Consider the following 26,144-nt stretch of genomic DNA (forward strand, 5'->3'; position numbering starts at 1 on the left):
GAAAAGTTATAGACTACTTTCTCAGACTTCTCTACAGTTCAGGTTCCAAACAGGCTTAGCTTTCGATGAGCAGATATAATCATATATTGGGCATGCAATCTGGTACTTCTGCTGTTTCTGCTAATGAGCTTGGTTGCAGCAGTATTTGTCTCTTATGAAACAGAAATTACTGAGGGTGATACCTTGCTCCAGAATACCTCTCATTTCATTCCTAGCTTCAGAGTAGTCTCATTTCTACAGACTCGGCATAAAGGTTGTTTCTAAAGCCCTTCCAATGAGGTAGCTAATTTCCTGAACTAAATTCTTTTCCGCTTAAACTAGCTAAGAGTAGTTTCTGTCATCTATAATCAAACACAGTGCAAAGGAGTTTTGAAACAGAAATTGAGAGCTACATGCAACAGAAGCCATATATTTTGCATTTGCTTAGCAATCAAGTGGGAAATGAAGAGGACTCACATGTTGCATTCTGAAACAATGATGAATTTTGTTATTTGATGATAAAAAATTAATACAGTTGTTCCCTGTGGGGCCCTGGATGAAAGAGTGTCAACAGTGACCGTAGCATTAGAGGAAATAATAGAGACAATACGTAAGATTGAGGTGTGTTGATTGCCTTTTTCACTTTTAAACAAAATTCTACAATAATGTTCATGTAGACAGTCTAACACCAGCCAGTGAGAAGCTCTCTGCCTAGTTCTACACTCTAGGTTGACTGAGATTACAGTAGTATGATTCCTTGAAGAGTTGAGAAGGCCAGTTGTTTTAACCCTAACACTGAAGCAGTTATTAGTAAGACTGTAAATCAGTCATTACAGGAAGAGATAGCAGTAACAGAAGCCATAGCAGGAACCCAAAAGCTTACCATCAGAGAGGACTTTATCATCGCTAAGTCCCCAGTGACACTTCATGATTCTCATTTTCCCCTTTTCCAAATGAGAGTTTTTATTCTGTTTATCCTGTTCCAGCTGCACCATGGTAGGTTGGATATGTTTGGGGGCAGATTGTTTGCTTTTAATTTTACCAACTGCCAGACCACAAGACTACACATAATCTAGAGACACTGCAATGATCTCTATGTGGGACTTTGGAACTGTCTATTTTGCAAAAGGCATGACTGGGTTCTGTGTGTCAGAAGAAGGGTATGGCAGAATACTGGGGTAGGCAAATGGCTGGATTGTGGGAGGGACTAAGAGTTGTCCCACAAAATCAGTTTTTCCCACTTGCTCAGAAATAAACCTTCAAATGTTATTTGGGCACAGGGTCTCCAAGAATAACAACTAAATTCTATAATTTTCTTTGAATCTAGGTGTGGCCTTGTGTCTGTGGGTAAGTGTTGACCAACGGAATGTAAGTAAAGTGAAGAACAATCAAATAAATGTTCTTAAAGGGAGAGGGCTTCTTTTCCCTTGTCTGCTAACTCAAATATGGATCAGCTGGCTGAAGCTGGAGCAGTTGCACTGGACCACTTATTGAGGGTAGCAGAGCAAAAAGAAAGACAGATCTCTGAGAATCATGGGGTTTTCACACCAGGAACCTACATGATGGAGAAATAAACTTCTATCATGTTTATAAGCCACTGTTATTTTGGGTTTTTCTGTCAATTATAGCTGAAACTACCCCTATGTTTATAGAGTTATTTTACAGAATTTCAAATATTACCTAAAAAATGCTTCAACAAAAAATGGTATCTTTAAAGAAATGTATTTGTGTACATGTTATAAGCATTATTTTTTGGATAGATTCCTAGGAGTGAAAGTCTTGAGTAAATGATGTGTTATTTTTATTTTGAAAGATACTTTCTACTTGCCTTGTAAAAATGCTTTATCAAGTTTCACAAAAAGAGTATAAGAGGAATTGTTTTCCTGTATCCTCTATACAGATTTTTACTGATTTTTAAATTTATTCTATTTGAATAGATAATCTTACGTACATATCTCTATTATGAGTAAGCCTGGGAATCCTTTTTCACACATCTGTTTTGGCCAACTGTTTTCTTCTGTTTTTTGACAAACTTTTTATAAATTGTTTAGTTTTTCTGGCTGATATGTTTACATATTCTGGATATTAATTATTTTTAGTTGTATGTTTGGCAAGTTTTTTTTCCAGACTGCTGGTTATTGTGTAACTTACTTATGATGGCTTTAATTAAAGAAGTATTTATATTTCAGTATAAGTGCCAACATTTTCCTTTCTGGCTTCTGGATTTTGCTTCTTAGCTAGAAACCTCTAGAGGTTATAATATTATTTTTCTATATTTCTTCTAACGTACTGTTTCAATTAAAAATTATTTCACTTTTTAATGCATCTGGAATATATTTATGCAAGATAGGAATTAGAGGTCTAATATTTAATTCTTTTAAATGAATAACCAATTTTCCCAGTGCCATTTGTTTAATAATACTTCTACATTTCACTGATTTGAAATGCAAGTTTAATTATAGTCAAATTCTTGAATAGGCAAAGATGTGTTTCTTCGTTTCTGTGTTTTATTAATCATCTGTTTCTAGCCAATGCCATCCTTTGTGAACTCCTACAATTTTGTAACACATTTAGATATCTAGACAGCAAATCTTCTTTTCCAAAAGCATTTGGATATTCTCATTCATATATGCTTCCAAATGAACTTTGAAACAAATTTTTATCTACCCAGCTGAAGGAAGATTTTTTAAATATTGTAGCCATTCCATAACTTTTAGAAGTCAATAAGTGCTTTTAAAAATGTGGATGTTAACTATGATGTTAATATTTGAATAAAAATATAGCTAGCCAATTGGAAAGTATTTTAGAATAAAGACGTTATATAAATGCATATATTGTTGATATATTTATACAAATGAAATGCCTATATCACCTACAGGTTATCAATTTTTGAAAATAATTCCTCAAAATTTTTTAGTTTATTATTCCAAAGAAAAGCAAATCATCTTTCCCCCACAACTTAGCTGGATCCATATTTAGACAAAGAATTAACACAACCTCAATTCTCTTTTCTGTTATTTTCTCTTTTTTTGAGACAAGGTCTCTTGCTCTGTTGCCCAGGCTGGAGTGAAATGGTGCAATCATAGCTCACTACAGCCTCAGCCTTCTGGGCTCAAGTGATGCTCCTACCTGAGTCTTTTGAGTATCTGAACTACAGGTGTGTGACAACACGCCTGGCTAATTTTTTCAATTGTTTGTAGAGATGAGTGTCTCATTATGTTGCCCAGGCTGGTCTCAAACTCCTGGCTTCAAGTGATCCTCCCTCCTCAGCATGCCAGAGTGCTGAGATTATAGGCATGAGCCACTGTGTCTGGCTCCCAATTCTCTTTTCTATATGTCCAGATGTTTTAGTGTATATTGACTGAGATTAGCAAATATCAATGTTCTCAGTTTCCTTTAGACTGATGAGAAACTGGCAGAAACTGAAATTTCTAGGGTTTTTTTCTGATTTTTTTTCAGTGAATATATTGGTATTGTAAAACAATAAGCTACTGGCACTGTAATCTAATAGTCATTATGTGGACAGAAAGCCTGTGACCTTAAATTCATGTTGTACTAATAAAAGAGGTGTGTAGAACTGTTAGTAAAATTTGTGAGAAACGCAGACTCTGATTATTCTTTGGCTACCATTGCTTTTTTTATAGCTACATGACATCACTGTTTAGCCAGCTCCCATTTCATAGGTTCTGTCTTTCACATTACTTGGCTTTTATTTCCTCAAAGTTGAGCTACTAAGGCTCAGGATAGTTGAAATCAGAAATATATCTAAACTTTGCCACATGCTAGAGGAGAAAAAATTCACCTCTTATGACATTGAAGACTGAAAAGTTGAGCACAGACCAGAAATTAAACTTAATTCTTCCCTCTGGGTGATTTTTCCTTGGGATTTTTGGTGTGGTCTCCGGCTCGCAGATCTTAGTTAGAAAGAAATCAATGCAACCATAACAACATTCCTATGGGGATAGACCTCATTTAATCCAAAACAGCTCTAAGAGTTCAATGTTATTGTTACTCTTATTTTATAGATAAGAAGATAAAGCACAGAGAGATTGAGTAATTTGACCAACATCACACAGTGAGCAGATGGAAAGGAGGAATAGACAGCGTGACATAAAGATGAGAAGGGAAAGGAAGACACAGTGTGCCTCGGGTTCTGCACTCCTAACCACCACTTTTGTACTGCTTCCCAAAGGGACCGGGGAAAGAGACTTTTGAAGAGTATTTCACATGGACATAGAACTGCACATCAGGCTGTATTTCTGCTTTTCTCTCTCTCTTTCTTTTTTTCTTTTTTTTTTGAGATGGAATCTCACTCTGTCGCCCAGTCTGGAGTGCAATAGTGTGACCTCGGCACACTGCAACCTCTACCTCCCAGGTTCAAGTGATTCTCCTGCCTCAGCCTCCTGAACAGCGGGGGATTACAGGCACCCACCACCACACCCAGCTAATTATTTTTTGTATTTTTTAGTAGAGATGGGATTTCACCAGGTTGGCCAGGCTGGTCTCAAACTCCTGACCTCAGGTAATCCAACCGCCTCGGCCTCCCAGAGTGCTGAGATTACAGGCGTGAGCCACCGCACCTGGCCCCAAGCTGTATTTCTTTTTAGGAAGATGACCATCTCACTGACTCCATCCAGTAAGGGTACTGTAGGAACTAACTATAATATTTCAGAAGTGACTGTTGTAAAGCATATACTTGTGAAAATTATAATATCTTATAAATCTTAAAATTGTATGTAAGTATTTATACTAAGCCTTCTTCCTGGAAGTCTACATTTTGAAAGAGCATTTACTCTTCATTTGCCTTTGGGTTTGTCAGTGAGTGCTAATCTGAACCCATAAAGTTTGTCCAATGGAAACAAATACAACTGCTTCCTCTTTTGCCAATGAATCTGTGACTTGATATACATATAGCTTTAGGCCACGCCTAAAAAGCAGCAGTAGCAGATTATTTCAAAAAGATGCAGACAGGTTTATATGGGTACATAGGATATCCATATAGTTTCAATCACTTTACTTTTAAGGCCTAAAATTTTAATATGATTTTATAAAAAACTATTATACAGAAATTCTTGCCAATAGATCCAACAAAAAGACTTGAGCAGTGAGTCCAGCTAAGTGACCACTTTACTTCACTTTACTTAATTAGAAAACATGCAGACAGTTGGTTTGGGGTGAAGAGTAGTTTTCAGTTAAAAAAAAAAAAAACTCATTAGTATGCTCATCTCATGTAAATCCTCTAGAAACCAGATTGAGAACATGGTTTCTCTTATCAGGATCATGATATCCTTTTCCTAAACGAAGCATTTGTACCACAGTGAAAATTCCCCACTTTCCCTTACATGCCTAGGGGAAAGAACTTCTAAATAATGCATTTGTTTTGGCTCAAAGACGAAATCGTGGGTAATCTGAATCTCTCATTAGTTTCACAGTTCTCTGTGGATTAGCTCTGTTTCCTCAGCAAATTTTCCTTTATCACAATGGAAATTTGGGCAAAAATGTGTTTATATTTTCCACCACTAAAATAATGTTATCTGAAGGGCCCACTCTGTGGTAATCAGGGTACTTCACTTGTATTTTAGCACTAACAGTTTAGGCCAGAACATGAATCGGGCTATAATATTTGGGCTGTTTCAGAGCTCATTCTAGGGCAGTCTGTTCAAATCAAGACCACACTATGATTGGATCTTTTACAAAGTTCATAAAAAGCTATCTTGGGGCAATATTTTAGTGTGGTTAAATACCAGCAACCATCTTCCTTACCCCAGCTAGTGATCTCCAAGGAGCTATGTGATCCATTTTTGTGGTCCAGTAGCAAAAACCACCACTGACAGAAATATTTTGTAGTTTGCATGTACATGAGTTATGCCCTCTCTTCTCTCTTTCTCAAATGATTTTTCCTTTTTTTTCCCCTGGTCTTTTACTTCACTCTACTTCTTTCTGCCAGAATCAACATCCAACATTCTTTTAATATTTAAGTGTTCAATAATAGATCCCTGAAAGGAAATAACATTCAATATGTTATTAAAACCCTTTTTAAATTCTGATGATCCACCATTAATTCAATATTCTACGTGCCAGGCTGTGAGCAAAAGTTTTTATTTTTAAGTGCCTTAAAAAGAAAGTAAATGACATAGTAGGGATACCAGAGAAAAAGAAAAGTTAAAGAATATTTTAAACATTATACGCAAATGTGGAATTTTAGAGAAATCTAGAATTTATAGGAATGAAAAGAGCAAAAACAACTATTATTGTTTGAGCCCAGGAGGCAGAGGTTGCAGTAAGCTGAGATTACACCACTCCAAGCCAACCTGGGCAACAGAGCGAGACCCTGTATCAACCAAACAAACAAAACAAAACAAAACAATGGCAACAACAGTAACAACAAAACCCCCAAAGCAATTATTAAATACCTTCTATGTGCCAGGTACAAAATTATATATTACTTATAAACATGTATATGAGAAGAAGCTCATGTATCTTAAATAAAACAAATTTCAATAATGAAAACTCATTTATAAACATAAGCTAATTAAAGAACTACTAACTTTATGGTACTTCATTAGTGATAACGAAATACCACTTCCAGTATTAGTAAAGCCTTTCCTGTCACCATAATAAAGATGTCATGGAATGTAACACTTCCGATTAAATGTTAAGCCTATTGTTCCTTGTGAAAACCTGAGTGAGGCAATTGATGATCACAGTGTCTATGCCAAGGTATTTAGAGTAAATTACAGATATATTAGACCACTCTGGGTTTTTCTTGCCACTTCATTGGTCACTGTTTCTTCATTAACTTTGTTGGTAGGTCTGGAGTCAACTGTAGATGTTGAGCTGCCTAGGGCTGAAGCCTAACACCCTCTTTTCTCTTGAAATGACCTTATATAACACTCATACGCTCATGAGCCTCAAAATGTCTATCTCTAGCCATTACTTCTCCCCTAAGCCCCCTGAGTCTCATATTTAACCACCTGGTTGACATCGCCACCTGGATAAATAATTAGCCGCTCCCAACTTCTCACAGGTGACACTAATTTCTTGATTCCCATACCCACAAGAAAAAAAAAGAAAACCCATTCCATTCTGAGTCTTCTTTGTCTCAATAAATGGTACCACTTTTTATCTAGTTTCCCAACCCCCAAACTGGAGTGAGACTTGGCTCTTTCCTTCCTCTTATCCCTCCCATCTCATACAGGAATTCTAGACTATTTTACCTCCCAAACACCTATCATGGTCCCAGTCCAAAGCAGCGTCATTTCTTTCATGGATTACTGGAACAGCTTCCAAGTTGTTTTCTCTGCTTCCTGCATCCCAACTATCTATTATTCACATAGCAGCCAGCGGTCTTTGTAAAATTCAAATCAAATCATAGTATTTCCTTGCTGAGAGCCTGTTAATGGCTTCTCATTGCATGTATATGAAAATTCAAATGCTTCCTATGTCTTCCACCACCTGGATGCCTACTTCTCCATCCTCTTTGTGTACTACCTACTCCTCCATTCCTCCATTTGCTCGTTACACTTCAACTTCTCCAGCCTCCTTTCTGTCCTTTGAATAGCCAGGTCCTTTACCAATTCATGAAGCTGGTACTCGCGGTTACCACTGTGTGGTGAGTTCTTCACACAGCTCCCCATGTGGCAGATGCCTACTCACCCTTAGGTTTCATCTCAAATACTCTGAAAGACTTTCCATGAAAATGAAGCTCAGTTTACCTTTCTCGACCCCTCTTTGCTCAGTCCCATCACATCAGTCTATCGATTTCCTCCCCAGAATCTGTAATTCTTGTAATAACACTCCCCAGAATCTGTAATTCTTTCTCCAGTCACTCATTTCCATGTTTTTTGTTGTCTCCCCAAGAGAATGCAAGAGGAAGGACCTCACCTGCCCTGTCATGGCAACATTCCCAGTGGCGAACTTGATGCCTGATGCATGTATGTAGATGCTCAGAAAGTCTTTGCCAGATAAATAAATAAAACAGAGGAATTATGGAAAGTAAGAAGTGAATAATCAGAAATAATAGATTGTTCCAAGGCAAAGGGGCTTTAGAGACTGTTTGATCAAACCCACTTACCTTCCCAAGAAGACAAACCAGAGAGGCTGTTTTCTAAAGCTGAGAGTGAGTGGCTGGAATGGGTTTCTGACATTGAATGCAGTGCTTTCCACTAAGTAAGTGGATCAAAAACTTGGTCCTTGGTCAGCTTTTCACTGGACTGTGCTGAAATGAAGAAAATAAGAGCGATATTACATGCAGTTATATACCTCCAACTATCCTTTTTCAGAAAGAACAAGGTTAGCTCATGTCCTTCTTCCCCTTTTGTGTTTAATATCTTTTCTTTATAAAACAATACTGACAGCAGATAACAGTTTTTTAAAAAATTATCTTTTGACAAAGTAAAAACTTTGAGATCTCTCTTGAGTTCTGTTGTTCTGTGTTTTTGATTATTTTGTTTTGTTTTTCATTTTAAAGAGGCTGAATTTTAAAATTCTGATAACAAAGTATCTCTGAACGAATAAAGTTATTATAAGTGATTTATCTTACAGATCCCACCTCACTCCCTTCCAATCCTACTCCACTTAGATAAGCAGTAAGAGCAGCTTGTTTTATCCTTCAATATCTTCCTCATTCTTATGTAAATGTGCTCATGCACACACACGCACACACACAGAGTTTTGACTTCGATGTAATGCAAAAGGATCATGTCATACACATTACCCTACAATTTGTTTTTATTTTTACCTGATAAAGTAGGTAATATGCATTGTAGGTTACATGCATTGTAACTCTAGAACAATGCATATAGTTGTAACTTTCTTTTAATTTTACATAATATTGCATAGTATGAATATACTGAAATATATTCAACCATTTCCCTGCTGATAAATGCTCTCAATTTTCCAGGTTTTTTAAATCCACTACAAACAATGCTCTCATGACATCTCTATATTTATGTCAACAGATTAAAAAGGTCAAAATCTCTCTTTCATCTTTTTCTACATTTAAATCTTTTCTTCGATATTAGGGTTTCTACCTCTTTAGGATACATTTTCAATAGTAGAATTGCCAGATTGGGGGAATCTATATATTTTTAAAATTTTAGTATATACTGATAGTATTTAACCAGCATGGCCTGTCATTGTTCTGTATTCCCAAACATAGTTTTTGTTTTTTGAAACACCCTGCTATAGTAGTTTTGGCCTTGTCTGTCAAAGCATTTTAATCACCTCTGGAACACAACTACTAAGTATGCTAGCTGTCTCTCATTCTGCTATTTGCCACTCTGGAGACAGTTTAGTAGTCTCAAAATCCAAGAGACAAATGTATTTTCATATGAAATGAAAATTTGTATACAAGAAAATGCCCTCACTTTCTGCTCCTTATCTGCCTTCTACTACAGCATTTCCAACCACTTGTTCTACACCATACCCGTATGACTGATAGCTTTCTTTGTCTCGAGTCCGTAAGGATATTCTTATACACTAGGACCAAGAATTCTGGCGATATTTAACAGGGTATGTCCCCATTCTTTCTCTGTAAAGAAGTTAAATATTTTATGTTATTTTTTTCTTTTAAAAAGTTAATATAGTGTCTGATCATTAGTTACAATGTTATTCTTTTAGGTATTTCCCTGAAGATAAAGCACAAACTTTCTTTTTTTGGAAAATCTTATCTGCATTGGCCACCTCTTCCCATCTGACTACTCTGCTATCCAGGGTGTCAGAGTGTTCCATAACATCTTAATAAGCTCATTCTCTTGACCATCACTGGAATCCCCCAAATCACCCATGTTTAAGTTCTTACTCTGTAGAGAAATCCACCGAACAGTTGATGACCATTCTCTAAAAATGCAATTGACTCCAACTCTGGAGTGTAGTGCTTTAATGATGGTATATGTTGCAAAAGTATGCAAAATGGTGAAATCACCTGAAATAAAGTAGCTGTGAATTCCTATACCAATTTTACATTATGATTTTGCTTATTAAAAATAGATACAAAACCAGCCAAAGTCCTCACCTGCCAGATTAGTGTCAAGTCCAGTATCTTCACTCTCCATGGTCCAAGAAGGAACATGGAGGTTGGTAAGTCTGACCTCCATATTCTAGGAAGAGAAAATTGGTACTGCCTTTGGTTCTAACTGCTTTATGATCTCAGAGGAAGTGCTGATGTCCAGTGGATCTGGAGCCCTTCACAGCAGCATAGATTTTTCTCCCAAGCCAACCTTAGCATAGGGCCCTTAATGGCCCTTCAGGTTGGAGCTTTTAACTGATAACTTTTTCAGGCCAATCCTTTACAACGCCAGCTAGCCAGAGAGTGTCAGGATTAATTCAGGTGCCCATTTACAGACTGAAATCATTGTGCCCTTTCCTGCACAAAGGTGTCTGTCTATCCTGGAAACATAAAGGAGTCATCACACACTTTCTTTTGGAACACTGCTATAGGGTAACCTGGGATACTATATTGCAATACCAACCTACCTAGGATTGCAATTCTGATTGCCCCAGGGAGCCGTATAATTTCTTATGCCCTACGCATGTGCAGGCATGCACACACATACAAATCAAAGGTAGAAACAGCCACAAATGGAATGATTTAAGGTAGCCTACTCTGCTAAAGACAGCAAGGTAACTTTCTGGTTATAGAAAGGAAAAAGAAAAAATAATCCAATTTAAATCTCCAGTGAAGTACTTTGCGACATAACAAATAAATTAAAAAATAAATGTGCTCTCTAAAATATTCAAAGTGTGTGAAGTCTAATCAAAACTCTGCTCTTGTGCTTTAGTACAGACTTCAGAAGAGAGTCAATGGTGTTTGTTTTCTTATAAATGAATTTGAAGTTTATTTGATTCTCTAAGTTAAATAACTTCCATAGCAAAGGAAGGTTTAAAATGTCTGTTCACTTATTTACTGTAGATAGTTAAGTGGTTTGCATCATAAATGCTAATTCAGGAAAAGTAGTCACTTATAGAGTACAATCTTAGGTTACATAAACAATCTGTGCTGCAATTGGTATTGGATGAATTAAGACATGAGTCTACTGGCAATATTTTGCATAAACAATGCATGTCAGGCAAAGAATCAACAAGCTGTACCATTAATCTGCTGCCCCAAATTCCTTAGTTGAAAATGTTCTTCAAATTATTTTTTGTGTGTGCTAAATGTTTTGCTAACATAGAAATATTTCTTCTTTACTTTCCACAGAAGGTCCATGATTTTATCTAAAAACAAACAAACAAACAAAACTGTGCTTCACATTGTCAAATGAAGAAATTATACGTTTTACAGTTTGAATTAGTCTGCATAATGATAAAAAATACATTTACATGCCTACATGATGTCTTAGAAATTAAAGTTAATATATTAGTTAGGATATCTGTTTAAAAAAAAAATGACAAAAATCCTGTCTCTGACCTGGTTAAAGTGGCATCTGGTTGGTGGCACTTATCTCAAATCACACAGACATAAGGCAACCTCTTATCTATCCCAGCTTGGCTTTTTTTTTTTTTTTTTTTTTTTTTTTGACAGGGTCTCACTCTGTCACCCAGGCTACAGTGCCTTAGTACGATCATCATAACTCACTGCAGCCTCAAACTCCCAGGTGCAAGCCATCCTCCCATCTCAACCTCCCAAGTAGCTGGGACTACAGGTATGTGCTACCATGCCCGGCTAATTATTTTGTATTTTTTGTAGAGACAAGGTTCTCCCTATGTTTCCCAGGCTAGTCTTGAACTCCTTGGCTCAAGCGATTCTCCCATCAGCCTCCCAAAGTGCTGGATTATAAGCATGAGCCACTGCACCAGGCCCCAGCTTAGCTTTTATCTGTTCCCATGCCAGGTTCATCCCTTGGACACATGGAAAAAATGACAAAAATCCAAAAGCTACATATTTCACTGATTTCGCAGATGGTTAGCTATTGGATAGCACAGATTTTCTTTTCATACAAGACTGAGTGCTAAGTGGTTAGTAGGACTTAACATGAAAAAGGAGTTCATCTTTCTATTCACATACTCTTAAAATATGTTGTCAAAAATTCCACAAAATCCTAGTTTCTGATGAGTAGAAGACAAATCCTACTAGGGAATAGAATAGAGTGAATGTCCTTTTATAAATAAAGAGCCAAAGACCACAGGCTGTTTTAAAAACCAGCACTATAAGAAATATTAATGCTAACATTAAACTAAGAAGCTAATATGAAACATTTGAAAATATATACAGAAAAAAGGGGAAATGGCTACAGATTAAACAGCAGTGCTCAAATACGAAATAGCATGTTGAGCATGACTAAAATAGCGAATTAAAGCTGGAATAATAAGTAGATTGAACTCTTTTTTCCCCCTATGAAGCAAGTCGATAGTGACTGTGACTTCTTATGTGCAATTTGGAGGAAGAAAGGCAGTATTCTGCGTTTGGGTTGCGGTCACTGCATTCAAGGAAGCAAGCAGTCACCATGTACTTTCAAAGTCGGAGAGTTATGAATGTCTATGGGAGTCCTAAATTGGTCCTCTACTGGAAGCAACAGACTCCTCCCCAATCATTCCTGACTGACAGATTTTGTTACCATACCTCAGAAAGGGTCATGGTGATGTTTTGATCTCTTTTAATTAGGTTTAAAGCATCACTAAAAATAGCACATTTCAAACCAAAAGGGTGAGTCTTCTTATTCTTAAATTGACAAATTACCAGAGTTCTTTCAGGAATTCTACATACTGACTTAGATGGCTTATAAGTAACTCAATCTCAAATATTCCAGTGCTAAGCATATTTGCTCTTTCCTATTCTACTCCTCCTGCCAATCCCACACAAGGTAAGAGAGCTATGAATTGAGCATTTACTAAGTGCCAGACGTGTTGCTAAGTTGTTCACATGTAATATCACTTTATTATTCTCACAACTATATGTGATGAGGACTGTTAGTATCTTAAATTCACAGACATGGAAAACAAGGATTAAGATGGTAATAGCATGCCTGGAATTACACTGTGGAGCAGATGTTTCCCATCTCAATTACATCATCATTACCCAATCAGTTGAACAAGCCAGAAACCTAGTTCTGTCTCTTTCTCCCCCACCTCTAGCCTTGAATCAGTCATTAAGCCTTGCCAAACTTTCCAATATTTCTGGACTCCATCATTTTCTTTTCATTCACTGTCACTGCCAAGCTCAAGTTTTACCATTTTTGTCCTAAGGAGAACAATAATCTCCTATTTGATTTCCCTATTTCTTGTCTCTCAGACTCTAATCCTTGAACCACCCTATTTCCTTCTTTCTTTCCTTTTTTCTTTTCTTCTTTTCCTGCTTCTGTGAAGCCTTCCTGAATATTCTGCCTTATAATTCCATCCCAAGTTTAATTAGTTGCTCATTTCTATACCAATAGAAACTAGATGTTTTATTATTATAAAACTCATGCCACTGAAGCACAGGTATCTGAGTGTTTCTACTACCAGACTGTTGCTCCTATGACCGGACTGTTAATGTCTTATAGACAAGACCCCATCTCCTTGACAACTTCATTCACTGGTTCATTGATTCACTCAACATTTATTAATCACTCACCTTATACCAGGAAATTAATTATTTTTAATAATGATGATGATGATAATAGCTATGTTCTTGATAACATACTCAACAATCCTATGAGGGGGGTATTGTTATCTTTATTTACCTTGAGGGAACTGAAGATAGGCAAAAATACCACTGTGAAGACACATATCTTGGTTATATGTCTGGAACACTGTAAGGGCTCAATAAATGTTAGATGAATTTAGTTAAAGTTAAAATTAGAGTGGAAAAGCCCTTAAAAGAATGTGTCTTTTCCAAGAGGCTAAGAAAGGTAGAAGAAATATAGCGGCGATTGAAAAACCAGGACTTAAATGTCAGGCACCTGTAAGATATGTGGTTCTTGCTCGGTCAATGGTGAGCTACATGACCTGAAATAAATTGCTTACTTCTGTAAACGACAATTTAAAATATGTAAAATAGATATTATGAGTACTAACTTCAAAGGGCTGCTATATAAATTAAATGTGTAAATACGTGTAAAATGCTTACTTAGCCATCTGCTACAAAAAAAGCCCACAATAAACATCAACTATTATCATAATGACTGCACAATAACATAATATGATAGGGGCCAATAAGCTAGTCAGTGTAAAACTATTAATTTCCTAAGTTAGAATTTTCAACAACATTATGTATTTTTATCCAGTATATTTGTTTTTGTTATTATTGCTGTTATTGTTATATTTATGGGGAGCAGTATGAAGTACAGCATGAGAGTGGCCACTAAACACATACAGGAGTGCCAGCTGATGAATTCCTGCAGGTTTCATTACAGTGGTATTTGAAACTACAAAACGTGGATCTGAAGGAAAAATATCTACTAATTCCTGCCGTCAAATATTATCATTTGCGTGAAATAGGCCTATTTTAAATGTTTTATATTTTAATCCTTCTTTCATAGAATTGCTTTATCAGGAAGACTAAATAAAAATGGAAGTAATTACTGAGTTATGAAACTAGGTTAAATGTCATAGAAAACATTATTTACACCCCAAGTTAACCATCCCTATTGTGGTTGAAATAAAGAACAGAAATGTTTAAAAATAATCCTAGGGACTGTCCTCTCAAGGGAGAGATAAGAATTTCAAGCATCTCTGAATATGAAGGAATTTTGGGGACGAAGAGAAGACTTTTAGCTAAAGGATCAATTAACCAGAACATACGCAAATTGGTCTGAGGAGCCTATCTGCCTTCCATGAGGTTCCTATTATGATGTTAGAAACAAAATGGTGGGGGGTGGGCATGTGGCCCTTCCCCCTTTCTTCCCATCAGGTATACTCAACTCCTCACTAGTGGCGGCCAGTTTCTCAATGAGTAAATAAGGCCTGCTTCTTGACACACATTCCACAGGCAAGCCAGATTTTAGGAAGAGATAAAATATGCCAAAAAAAAAAAAAAAAAAAAAATCACAGAAGACCAAGAAGCCACAAGAGGGTCAGGATTGTGGCGAGTGTTAGTGGGAACTTTGCCGAAAATTCAATGCAAGCTTACTCAATCTTCTCTTTCAGTAAACATCCTTAGGATGGAAGTATTAGATGGTGGACCTCTCCAATAATTCCCAGACAAATATATTGAGCCATTTGTGGTTTATAGTCTAGGGATTTATTTTGCTGTATCATCTGTGTATTTTTTTAATGTTGTATTTCTTTTGGTTAATCTTCCTTCCTCCTGGGAAACAAAAGGTTCTGCAATAACAAACACTGTCTGTGGTAAGTCCCGAAAACTCCAGTGCAACAGATTGCAAAGCCTGCTGTCCATTTTAAATAGGCTTGCATTGTTTCTCTTTTAAGCTGGTCGTTTTCATGTCTCCAACTCTGTCTTACATATGTGTCATTTTTCTCTGGTCACCAATCACCAATTGCTCCTTGGAAAATATGCTTCACTATGCACAGCAAATGTTTTCTCCAAACAAAATTCACAACCCTCACTGACTTGTAGAACTTTATTGACATCCCAGTAATTTTAAAACTGAGGGTTTTTTTGTCACTGCTTTCCTTATGTCCAAGTCTCTAAAAAAATCTTCTAAATATATTTTTAATTATGAAGTATTTTGAATTCAAAGAAAGCTGTAGAGAAAAACATAACTATTTGAACACCGTATAACATCTTGGATATACTAGTCAGACTTTATTAGAGGTACTTTTTACTTAGTAGAAATTCACTTATGAGAATGCAGAATGCAAGAAATTAATTAATTGATTTCCAGACTCACTAAAAAATCTAGATGCTCTTAAAGACAGTTCCACAGTACCTACAGGTGCAAGGCAAATTGTATAGTACAGTGACTGACTCTGAGAAGCACTAGGGAGTATATAGGACTCTGGCTATAGTGGCTTTTGTCCCAGTTTGCTTAGAGCCTGATCTGACATATGCCTGTTGTTCTGGCATAATTATCAACACTACACCTATCATTTTCAATGTACCCTAATTTTGATGATAAATCATATGGTTATCCTAAATGAAAAACTAGAGGGCACATGTTCTACTGAAAGAAAAAATAAATCTTTACTTGGTTCTTGCCCATCATTGTTACATAGGAATGAAGACCTGTGCTTTTTCAAAAGAAACCAGATCTAGATTTTAGGTAGAATCCTCCAGTATTTAGTTTAGCTAAGATGTCTTATTTTTCTTTGTGGTTACTCTGTAAGTCAAAACTTATTTGAATGACAGATTTCCCTATGCATCACCAATGGTTTAAAACTTCTTTTGGTCTAGAACTTCTACATTTTGGGGGCTTCTGTACCACTATTTTATTTTCCATTTCATCAGTTGGATTGCCTGGCTCCACTTAGGATATTCATGTGTACATTGGAGTTCAGGCTAAATAGGCACTGTTTGAATGCTACTAAAGGAGGCACCCATCATCAGTTAGGAAAACTGGAAACAGAGTGGGTGATAAACTCAGTCTTAATTAACTGATTTGCTCACATCTGTATTTAAACCATTTTCCATTTTCAAAAATAACATTCACTGAGCAACTGCTATGTGCCAGGCACTAATCCACGTATTTAATCTACGTTATCATAATATTACTCATCACAACAATGAAATGGCATTGACATCATGATTCCAGTTTTAAATGAAATTAAATGGAGGCTCAGAAAATCTATGTGATTAGACCAAGATCATATGGCTAATAAGTGATTGAACAGCCAGGATTAACACCTAAGTCTTTCTGGCTCCAAATCCTGTGCTCTCTCCACTGTACTCATATTCTTTGCTAGGCAAAAATTGACAACTTCAGCATTTAGCTTTTTCTCTTATGCAAATATGTTTGCTCTAAATTGTAGAGTCTCTATTGATGAAAATCTCTATTGGAGAAGCTAATAAATTTAAGGAATAAAACAACCAGTAAGTGGTGACAAATGAATATGGATGTCTATTTAGCAATGTCAAGGTAGATTGACAGTTCTAGAAAACACAGCCTTATTACTAAAAATAACAAATTATTGTCTGCACAGTAGAATAACTATGTGATATTGGTAATTGTCTTTGGCCAGGTGCTTTACAAGCAGAGTATGAAATAGGGATTCTTATACAAGTATTTTCTGAGGAACAATCTTTTGAGGAGTTGCTCTTATGGGAAACCTATAAGTTTTGAAAACAGCAAGATAAGGTAGGGGAATAGCTAGGCAAAAATGAGCTTTTAGAAGTCTAGTCTCCTGATCTTGTATGGACTTCTTGAGCTAGATTGTGTCACAGAGGCTGCCCTGCCTAGAGGCAAGAGGGCTAATATGGTTTGGCTCTGTGTCCCCACCCAAATCTCACCTTGAATTGTAATCCCCATAATTCCTACCTGTCAAGGGTGGGACCAGGTAAAGGTAATTGGACCATGTGGGTGGTTTCCTCATGCTGTTCTCATGATAATGAGTGAGTTCTCATGAGATCTGATGGTTTTATAAGCACCTGGCATTTCCCCTGCTTGCACTCACTTCGTTCTGCCACCCTGTGAAGAAGGTGCTTGTTTCTCCTTCACCTTCCACCATGATTGCAAGTTTCTTGAGGCCTCCCCAGCCATGCAGGACTATAAGTCAACTAAACCTCTTTCCTTTATAAATCACCCAGTCTCCGGTATTTCTTCATAGCAGTGTGAGAACGAACTAACACAAGGGCTAAGCTATCACACCTCTGTATCATGAATCTGAGGCTACCTGCCTCCTGTGCATCTCCTGAAAACCAAGGCGTAAAACCATGGTGGTCCTCCAGAGGATACAGGTGTGTGCCTTTAGCAGCTAATACCTATACAACCAGGTAAATGGAAACTGGAAGGGGGTGGACATAAGTGGAGAAGGGAGTATCTACTGACAGCGTCTGCTACAGCTATAATATGGTAGGGATTTGAATACATTGCTGTCTCTTTATAATATTTTCAATTCATGGTATTTTAAATTAAAGAGACTATTGTTTCCTTTACAAGGTTGTATTTTCTTCTTGAATAAGTGGTTTTCAAAGTTTGCTAAATTCTTATGATCTTTTGTTGTCTCCAGTGGCCAAATCTTCCCCTCCCTCCATCCATTTTAGCCCCAGGGTAATACATAACAGCTAATCAATGTGCAAAATAAATTATCAGACTCTGATTCCTTTCTTTTAAATACACTTATTATCACATATTACAGTACAACAAAACAACTTAGCCCGTCCCTTGGAGATTGTAATATTTGGCTATGTCATGTTACACAAGTGAAAAAAATTACTGTGAAGTATGGAGAAAGTTATTCCTCATTTCCCTTAAGAAGGTATCCTTACAGGAGAAAAAGCTTTTTTAAAATAATGCCATAGAAATCTTTATGTGCATATTGTTTCAGTGACAAATATTATATTAATAGTAACAGTTACAGGACCCTTAATGAGTATTTTGTTATATGAGCCTAAATAACCTGATATGTGTGTGTGTGTGTGTGTGTGTGTGTATACAACAGAATAAATATTCTATGTTATTTTTTTTGAAGACTAATGATAATGATAATATATAGAGGGCCTAGTACAATCTGTACCATGAAGTAAGAATTTCATAGTTTGTAACAATTATTTAACCCTAATTATAAGCTTATCAATGACTTCTAGACTTTGTGTTATTGTAACTATTATCACTTGTGTTGACAATGCCGGTAGACCCTCCAAGGGTAAAGAATGTATCTTGTTTGACCTTGTATCCCCTGTAACAAGTATGGCTTTTAAAACATTGTAAGTACTAAATAAATATTTTTGAATGCATGTTGATAAATAATTGGTATATAAAATATTATTGGGCTAAAAATATACCAACTAGGAGAATTATTCAGATCACCCTAGGAAATGCTTCTCGTAGAATTCTCTTCCATTCCTGTGTAGCTTTTCAAATCTCTGAATCTAGCTTTTTCTTTTGGCCAGTGTTTTTCAGTTTGTCATATCCCAATTAACTCAGGCTGTATGACCCTATATGTCCTCACACAACTTAGAATGCTGGACCATTTGAAATGGTCCAACACCTGCTCAAATCTAACACCTGTTCATAATATCTCTACAGATTATGCTACATATATCCTGATTTCCATCCTGTTCAATCTTACTTGGTACTGGTTGAGCCAGCTAATATGTATATTATCTGATCCTCCAAAATTCTTTTCAGTGATGCCCTTTATTGTGATGTCTAAACTTTTCTTCTGGTTTTTGATATGTCATCCTGAAATACCTTTCTCTATCCTTGACTGTGTCTTCTATCTTGTCTTTTCCTGACATTCCTGTATCTGTTACATGGACTCCTTCACAGGATTCCAGTGGATTCCTTGTTATTGACTCACCATTCTTTATGAAATGTCTCTGTTGAAAATGTGACTTTGTCTTTGGGAATTGTGCAATTGAGTCTTCCTCATAGGAGTGTCCTTCGTATACAAATAGTTTAATTGGAAATCAAACATCAAATTGATGGTGTGGTAAATTGTAGAGGAGGATGGCCACAGCCCTTTTTCCTGTAATTGTGGGCATGCTCTTTAGCAATGTCACTTTGCCACTCTCCCCATCAAGAAGTGAAGTCTAATGGGATCAACCCAAATGCCCATCAGTGATAGACTGGATAAAGAAAATGTGGTACATATACACCATGGAACACTATGCAGCCATAAAAAGGAATAAGATCATGTCCTTTGCAGAGACATGGATGGAGCTGGAAGCCATTATCCTCAGCAATCTGACACAGGAACAGAAAACCAAACACCACATATTCTCACTTATAAGTGGGAGCTGAACAATGAGAACACATGGACACAGGAAGGGGGACAACACACACTGGGGCCTGTCGGGGGGCAGGAGGAGGGAGAGCATCAGGATAGTTAATTCATGTGGGGCTTAATACCTAGGTGATTTATGGGTTGATAGGTGCAGCAGGCCACCTGTGCACACATTTACCTATGTAACAAATCTGCACAGCCTGCACACATATCTCAGAACTTAAAATTAAATTAAATTAAAAATAAAAAGAAGTGAAGTCTAACAGTCCTTAACTTTCAGCTGCCCTTTAACTTAATTTGACAGTAAAATGTGGTAGGAATAAGGATAGAGGACTTCTGAGCTTAGGTTCCAGGAGACTTTATAACTGCTGTTCTCACCCTTTTGGAACTGTGCTGAAACTGCCACATGAGGAGGCCTAATCTAGCCCCTGGAGGATGAGAGGCCTCATGGAGCAAAAAGCACCCTCTCCATTAAGGCCCAGAGATGAACCAGCTGACCGTCAACACCAACAGTCAGAAACATGAGTAAGGCCATCTTGTACCATCTAGTCCCAACTGAGTGACTAGATGACTGCAGTTGCATAAATAACTCTAAAAACAGTAGAACTGCCTAACTGAATTCAGCTCATACTGCTAACCAACAGAATCATGACAAAATAAATAAATCCAGTAAATTTTGGAATGGTCAGTTATATATCAATAGATAACCAAAACAATAAATAATCGATAATACACATGGTTATCCAAAGAGAGACAACTATTTTTTTTGCTTTAATAAAATCTAGAAATGTGTTATTTCTTTTCAACCTATGTTGCTATTTCATTGCTGTGTATAATCCATACCTAACATTTGTGGAATGTTTTAAAGTTCACAATGTACTTTAATATCTATTCCTTTGATTCTGACATCTACTCTGTAGGAATGAAGCAGAGCAGGTATTATAACCATTCTCATTACCTAGATGAGGAAATTGAACTCAGGATAGCACGAAACTATACAAAGGCATGTGGCTGCAGAGATCAAGGCCAGGATCATGACCAATGCTCTTTACTTTGTTCTGTGATGTCTCACAGCCCCCTCTGCCTGGATACAATAATCTCATACCTAATATTGGCAAAATTGGATTAAATCTAGGTTTGCCTTTACCAAAATCCTTGATTCTGAAGTTTTTAAAAACCCAGTCTCTAACATTACTAATGTTCACTTTTCACCATTACTTTTTTAAAAAATTCCATACTCACATGCATTTTAAGTAAAATTTAGCTTTGAAGTTTCTGATTCATTTTCAATTAAAAGATTTTTAGCAATATTTCTTTGATGTTCAGTAATGACTTTGAACCCTTTTATAAGCCATTTGCACCTTTTGTCTTTGAATCATCCAGTCACATCTTTCCAAGGGTACTCAAAATGATATTTCATACTTTTTATATTTGGTTCAAAATGCAATGTATTTTTAACCTGAGTATGTTGTTGCTTGTTTCACTGAAGGAATTGCTTTACTGTATCTTTTACAAACTGGTTTTCCCCCAAAAGAGGAAGTTTACTTCATTTGAATTTTATTGCTACCTGAGGTTACTATAGTCAAAATGACCTTTGGGGGCTTATTTTAGATTCTAATAAAGTGGTAATTTATAAACTGTGAGAGCACATCATTATAAACACCAATTCTGAGAAATATACATCCAGGACAAAATCATCAGTAAAGGTCCTTGGGCCAACAAAGCAATTTTTTTAAATCATATTACTTTTTTACTTTAATAAATTATATTTAACTCAGTATATCCAAAATATTATTTCAATAAGCAATCAATATAAAACTTATTGATGAAATATTTGCATTTTTATATTATCTTTTAAATCTGATGTGTGTTCTATGCTTACAACATATCTTGATTCAGATGCTAAATCTTCCTCAGAAATAATCTGTATTTAGATTTACAGTTGAAAAGTAGATTAACAAAGCCAAATTGCTCCAGATGTACTTAAAATTTTTCAATAACTAAGTAAAATATCAGTATGTAAATTGATATTAACTAAAATAAAATTTGAGTCAATTTTTTAGTTACTTTAGTCACATTTCAAGTTCTTAATAGCCACAGGTGGCCAGTATCTGCCTTATTGCACCTTAGAGACATCAGTAACCATCTTGAAAATCAGGTTTACTGACTGGATCGTATTACTTTTTAAAAAAGCATTATCATAGCTTAATTTTTTAGTGATCCATGTTTAGTATTCCATTAAAATGGAAGGTACTGTTTCTTTTATTTATCCAGAATTAGAAAGCACAAGTAACATTGCTTTAATATCTATTTTGTGCCTAGAATGATTCTTGTTACATTTTCTGTTTAATCCTTATGACAACTCACTAAATATGTATGTGTTATCCCCAAGTTTGTAAACAAGGAAATTTACACTTAGAAATGCCGATGACTGAACCCACACTCTATCAGATATCCTATGTTTGGTATTAAAATGGCTTATATGAACTTATGAAATCAGTGAATCTCTAGCTCTTATTTTCCTTATATGTAAGATAACATAACAAGTTATGCATACTGCACAGATTTATGTGAAAAAAATTCTAACCTATAATATGACATCCACACTGCTGTCATTATTAGATTTTTCTAAAGAATCCATTAGTCAAAATTATGCTTAATGTGCTTTGGAATAAAACTCTGCTTCCAGGTAGGTGTATAAAACACATGGGAAATGACAAAATTAATACCTATTAGTGAGGCACACAATGAAATCTCATGTTGGAGAACTAAGGGAAATGGCTCAGATTTCCTCGGGGCAACCTTGTCCTGCAACCCCCACTCCATATTGAAAAAGAATGTCACAACCACACAGAGTAATTGATTCCTGTGCTGAGAAGTCTTGCCCTAATTTCTATTAGGAAGTGAGGAGTCAATTAAATAGTTTGAATGAGCTTCATTTATTGAGATATACAACATGAAAAGAAATCCTACCTTCCATTTAAAATATTCTAAAATGTTGATTAGAATTGGAAGATAATAATAGTTATTAATAATAATTGTTCTCTTGTCCATCATTAGAAAAAAAACTTTATGAAACAGGTATTATATGTCTATATTTCTATTTTCCAGTTGTGGAAATTGAAGCAAAAAGACACTGAGTCTTGTGGAATAAGTAAGAGTCAACCCTAAACAATCTGATATTACAAGCCTCATTCCAAACTTCTCTGCAATTTGTAAACCCAAGGCCCTTGTGTGGACATATATGTTGTTATATGTAAAAGATCCTGCAAATCATAATGTATAATACCAATGAAAGCTATCATTTTGCCTAAAAAGTGTGAAAGTCAATAAAGGGTTTTAAAGATATAGGCACAAATTTGCAAACTCTAAGCTACTTGCCCATTGAACCGAAAAGAGGGAGGAGGAGGAGGAGGAGGAGGAGGAAGAGGCTGAGTTATATTCAGCTCTTGTGTCCAAGAAAGGGCTGGTATTGATTCAGTGGTGAAGGAAAACCTATCCAAGAAAGTTACATTTAAGCAGACACTTAACCACACGAAGAAGTCAGTTGTATGAAGGATGGAAGAATTATGGACAGGAAATTGCAAGAGATTCAGAGGGAACAATCTTGGCCTGCTTGAGGAACCACAAGTAGATTACTCAAAAATAGAAATGGAGAAAGTGATACGACATGAAGTCAGAAAGGTAAGCAGGGACACATTGGGTAGGGTCTTGAAGACATGGAGATAGTGTTTGGATGTGTGTCTGAACTCAAATCCTATATTGAAATGTTATCCCCATTGGTGGAGGTGGGACCTGGTGGAAGGTGATTGGCTCATGGGGCTGAATTTCTTATGAGTAGTTTTGCACCATCCCCCTTGATACTGTCTTCACAATAGTGAGTGAATTCTAATGAGATCTGGTCATTTACAAGTGTGTAGCATCTTCTCCCTCTCAATCTTGCTCCTGGTTTCACCATGTGATGTGCCTGCTTTCTTTGTACCTTCTGCCATGGTTGGAAGTTTCCTGAGTCCTCCCCAGAAGCAGATACTGCTATGCTTTCCATACAGCCTGCAGAACCGTGAGCCAATTAAACCTCTTTTTAAAATAAATTACCTAGTCTCAGGTATTTATTTATAGCAATGCAAGAACAACCTAACACACAAGGTAAGTAGTTTGAGTTTTACCTTATGTGCAATGGAAAGCTGTTGGAAGACTTTGAGCATGAGAGTGACAGATATAACTTATAAATTTAAAAGATAACTCTGGATGCCATATGGAAAATAGATGGTCAGTGGGCAAGAATGGAAGCAAGAAGGCCAGGTAGAAGGTATTGCTGTATTAAAAAATGAACAAAATGGTTATTTGGATTGAGGTGGAAATAAGTGGTCACATTTAGGTAGAGTCAATGGAACTTTATTATGGATTGAATTGGGGAGTGAGACACCTCAAGAAACCAATTGTGACTCCTAAAATTCGGGCTTCAGCAAATGGTTGGAAGTTGCTGCCATTTAGTGTGATGGGAAAGATTTGAGGAAAAGAAAGTTTGGGGTCACAAGAATTCAGCTTGAACTTGGTAAGTTAGAGATGATTATAAAACATTCAAGAAAACATGTTGTCAAATAGTCAATTAGATACACAACTCTTGAGTTTGGGAGAATAATCAGAGACGGAGATGCGATTTGGTTGGCTGGCATTATGCAGATGGTTTTTAATGCCATGGGCCTGAGTGAATTCTTCTAAGGAAGGACTGTAGTTACAGAAGGGGTGAAGGCCAGAAACTGAGAACCGAGGAATTTTAACATTTATCAGTTGGAAAAGGAGGAATTAGCCAGAGAATTTGAGAAGTATCAAACTACTGAGGTAGAAGGAAACGCAGGCAAGACTAAAAGACAATCAGTAATAATTCAGAGATAATTCATGAAAAGTACTGAATACAATTTCAAGAGAATGCCAAGAAAATGTCAGTTCATCAGTCTTAAAGGTCAATATTATGATAGAACCAATGCTGAATTTTTAATGATTCTGCCAGATTGAGACAGTATGTTCCTAATTAGTATTATTTTATTCCAAAAGCCTAGAAGAAAGCCTGAAATTCTGAAAAGAACTGGTAGAGAGAAAGAAGGAAAAATATGAAGGGAGAGGTCAGATGGTGGTCCTTTGAAGACCTTGTCTCAAGTATTTCCCTTGTCAGGGACACTAATTTTCAAAAGGAAATTGAAGCAAGGAAAAAGGTCACATAGGTTCGTTTTCCTTGCAGTTGCATATTGAAAGCCCCCCATGCCACTGCCAGTAGCTTCTTCTTGCCACTTGCCAGGTTATTCGTCTCGATTCTGGCTCTAGTTCCAAACCAAAATGGGAAGCAGAAGCTCTACACAGTAATTTAGGTCATAATCTAACTGCCTAAGTTAGTTGAACTTTGAAAATATATAATTAGCCCACAAGGTTCAATTTACTCCGTTACTCAAATGACTGATCCCCTTCGAGGGTTTCTGTATTGTGTAACTACTACCTATGAAAGAACAGACGTGTGTGGGGCCTTGAAGGAGTGCTTCAGAACATCAAAGTTCCAGGTGGATTGCTTCAGAAAATCGCTGGTGAAATACAATTGTGTAGCACTTAGCAATTCTCTTGAAAGGTGAAGAGAATTACACTATGAACTCTGATAAGAATAATTAAGAAGACTTTAGATTGAGCTAGACAATGAAAGGCATGCTTTGCAGTTAATTAGAGGTTAGTTCAATTTCAAGCTCCATAACTTATTGGTAGTTTGACTTAGGCAAATTGCATGGCATTTGTAAACCTCAGTTTCCTTTTCTATAATGGGCTTTATGATAACACTTACCTAAAAGATTGGTGTAAGAACTAGATGACTCTGTGTGTGTGTGTGTGTGTGTGTGTGTGTGTGTGTACAGAAAGAGAAAGAAGGTACTGACAGTATCATGATCTATCCTATGTGCTAAGCACAGAAAGTACCTTATGCAAAAGTACCATAAGGCATTAGGAGCTTTCACTATGCAACTGTAAGGAAAAGCACCACAGAAAGTACTGTGCCTGGCATATAGGATAGGTCATAATATGATATAAATAAGTGATAACCATTTTCCCATAGGAGGTAGGTAGCATTAACAGGGCTCATCACAAAGAGCGCAATGTGGCCTTAGCATAGTGGGTTTTCTGCCCCTCAGCCTCTTCCAGGTATTCTTCTCTGACTCTCTCTAGGACCAGATCTAAGCAGGAAGGGCTGGAAATCTATGTTATTTTCCCAACTTCCTTAAACACCTTTGCTCCCTTGTCTGTCCTGCTCTGCTTAGCTGTTTTGTTCTTGCCCTATCCAAAATCATTTTTCAAGTCTTTCTACTTCTTACTGCTTGCTACTCAGCCTGCTCCAGTCAATTCAGCTCCTTCATCACACCCCACAC

The 26,144-nt window shown here is 36.5% G+C and overlaps 1 non-coding gene across 1 annotated transcript; it reads left to right on the plus strand.

Moving 5' to 3' along the window:
* Positions 1 to 11,379: 11,379 nt before the first annotated feature.
* LOC129461344 (small nucleolar RNA SNORA48) lies at positions 11,380 to 11,513 on the plus strand. Its single transcript, XR_008650496.1, has one exon. It is a non-coding gene; the product is annotated as a small nucleolar RNA SNORA48 (small nucleolar RNA).
* Positions 11,514 to 26,144: the final 14,631 nt, after the last annotated feature.

Source organism: Symphalangus syndactylus, chromosome 13 (genome assembly GCF_028878055.3).
Source record: "Symphalangus syndactylus isolate Jambi chromosome 13, NHGRI_mSymSyn1-v2.1_pri, whole genome shotgun sequence".
In the NCBI taxonomy this organism is placed as follows: domain Eukaryota; kingdom Metazoa; phylum Chordata; class Mammalia; order Primates; family Hylobatidae; genus Symphalangus; species Symphalangus syndactylus.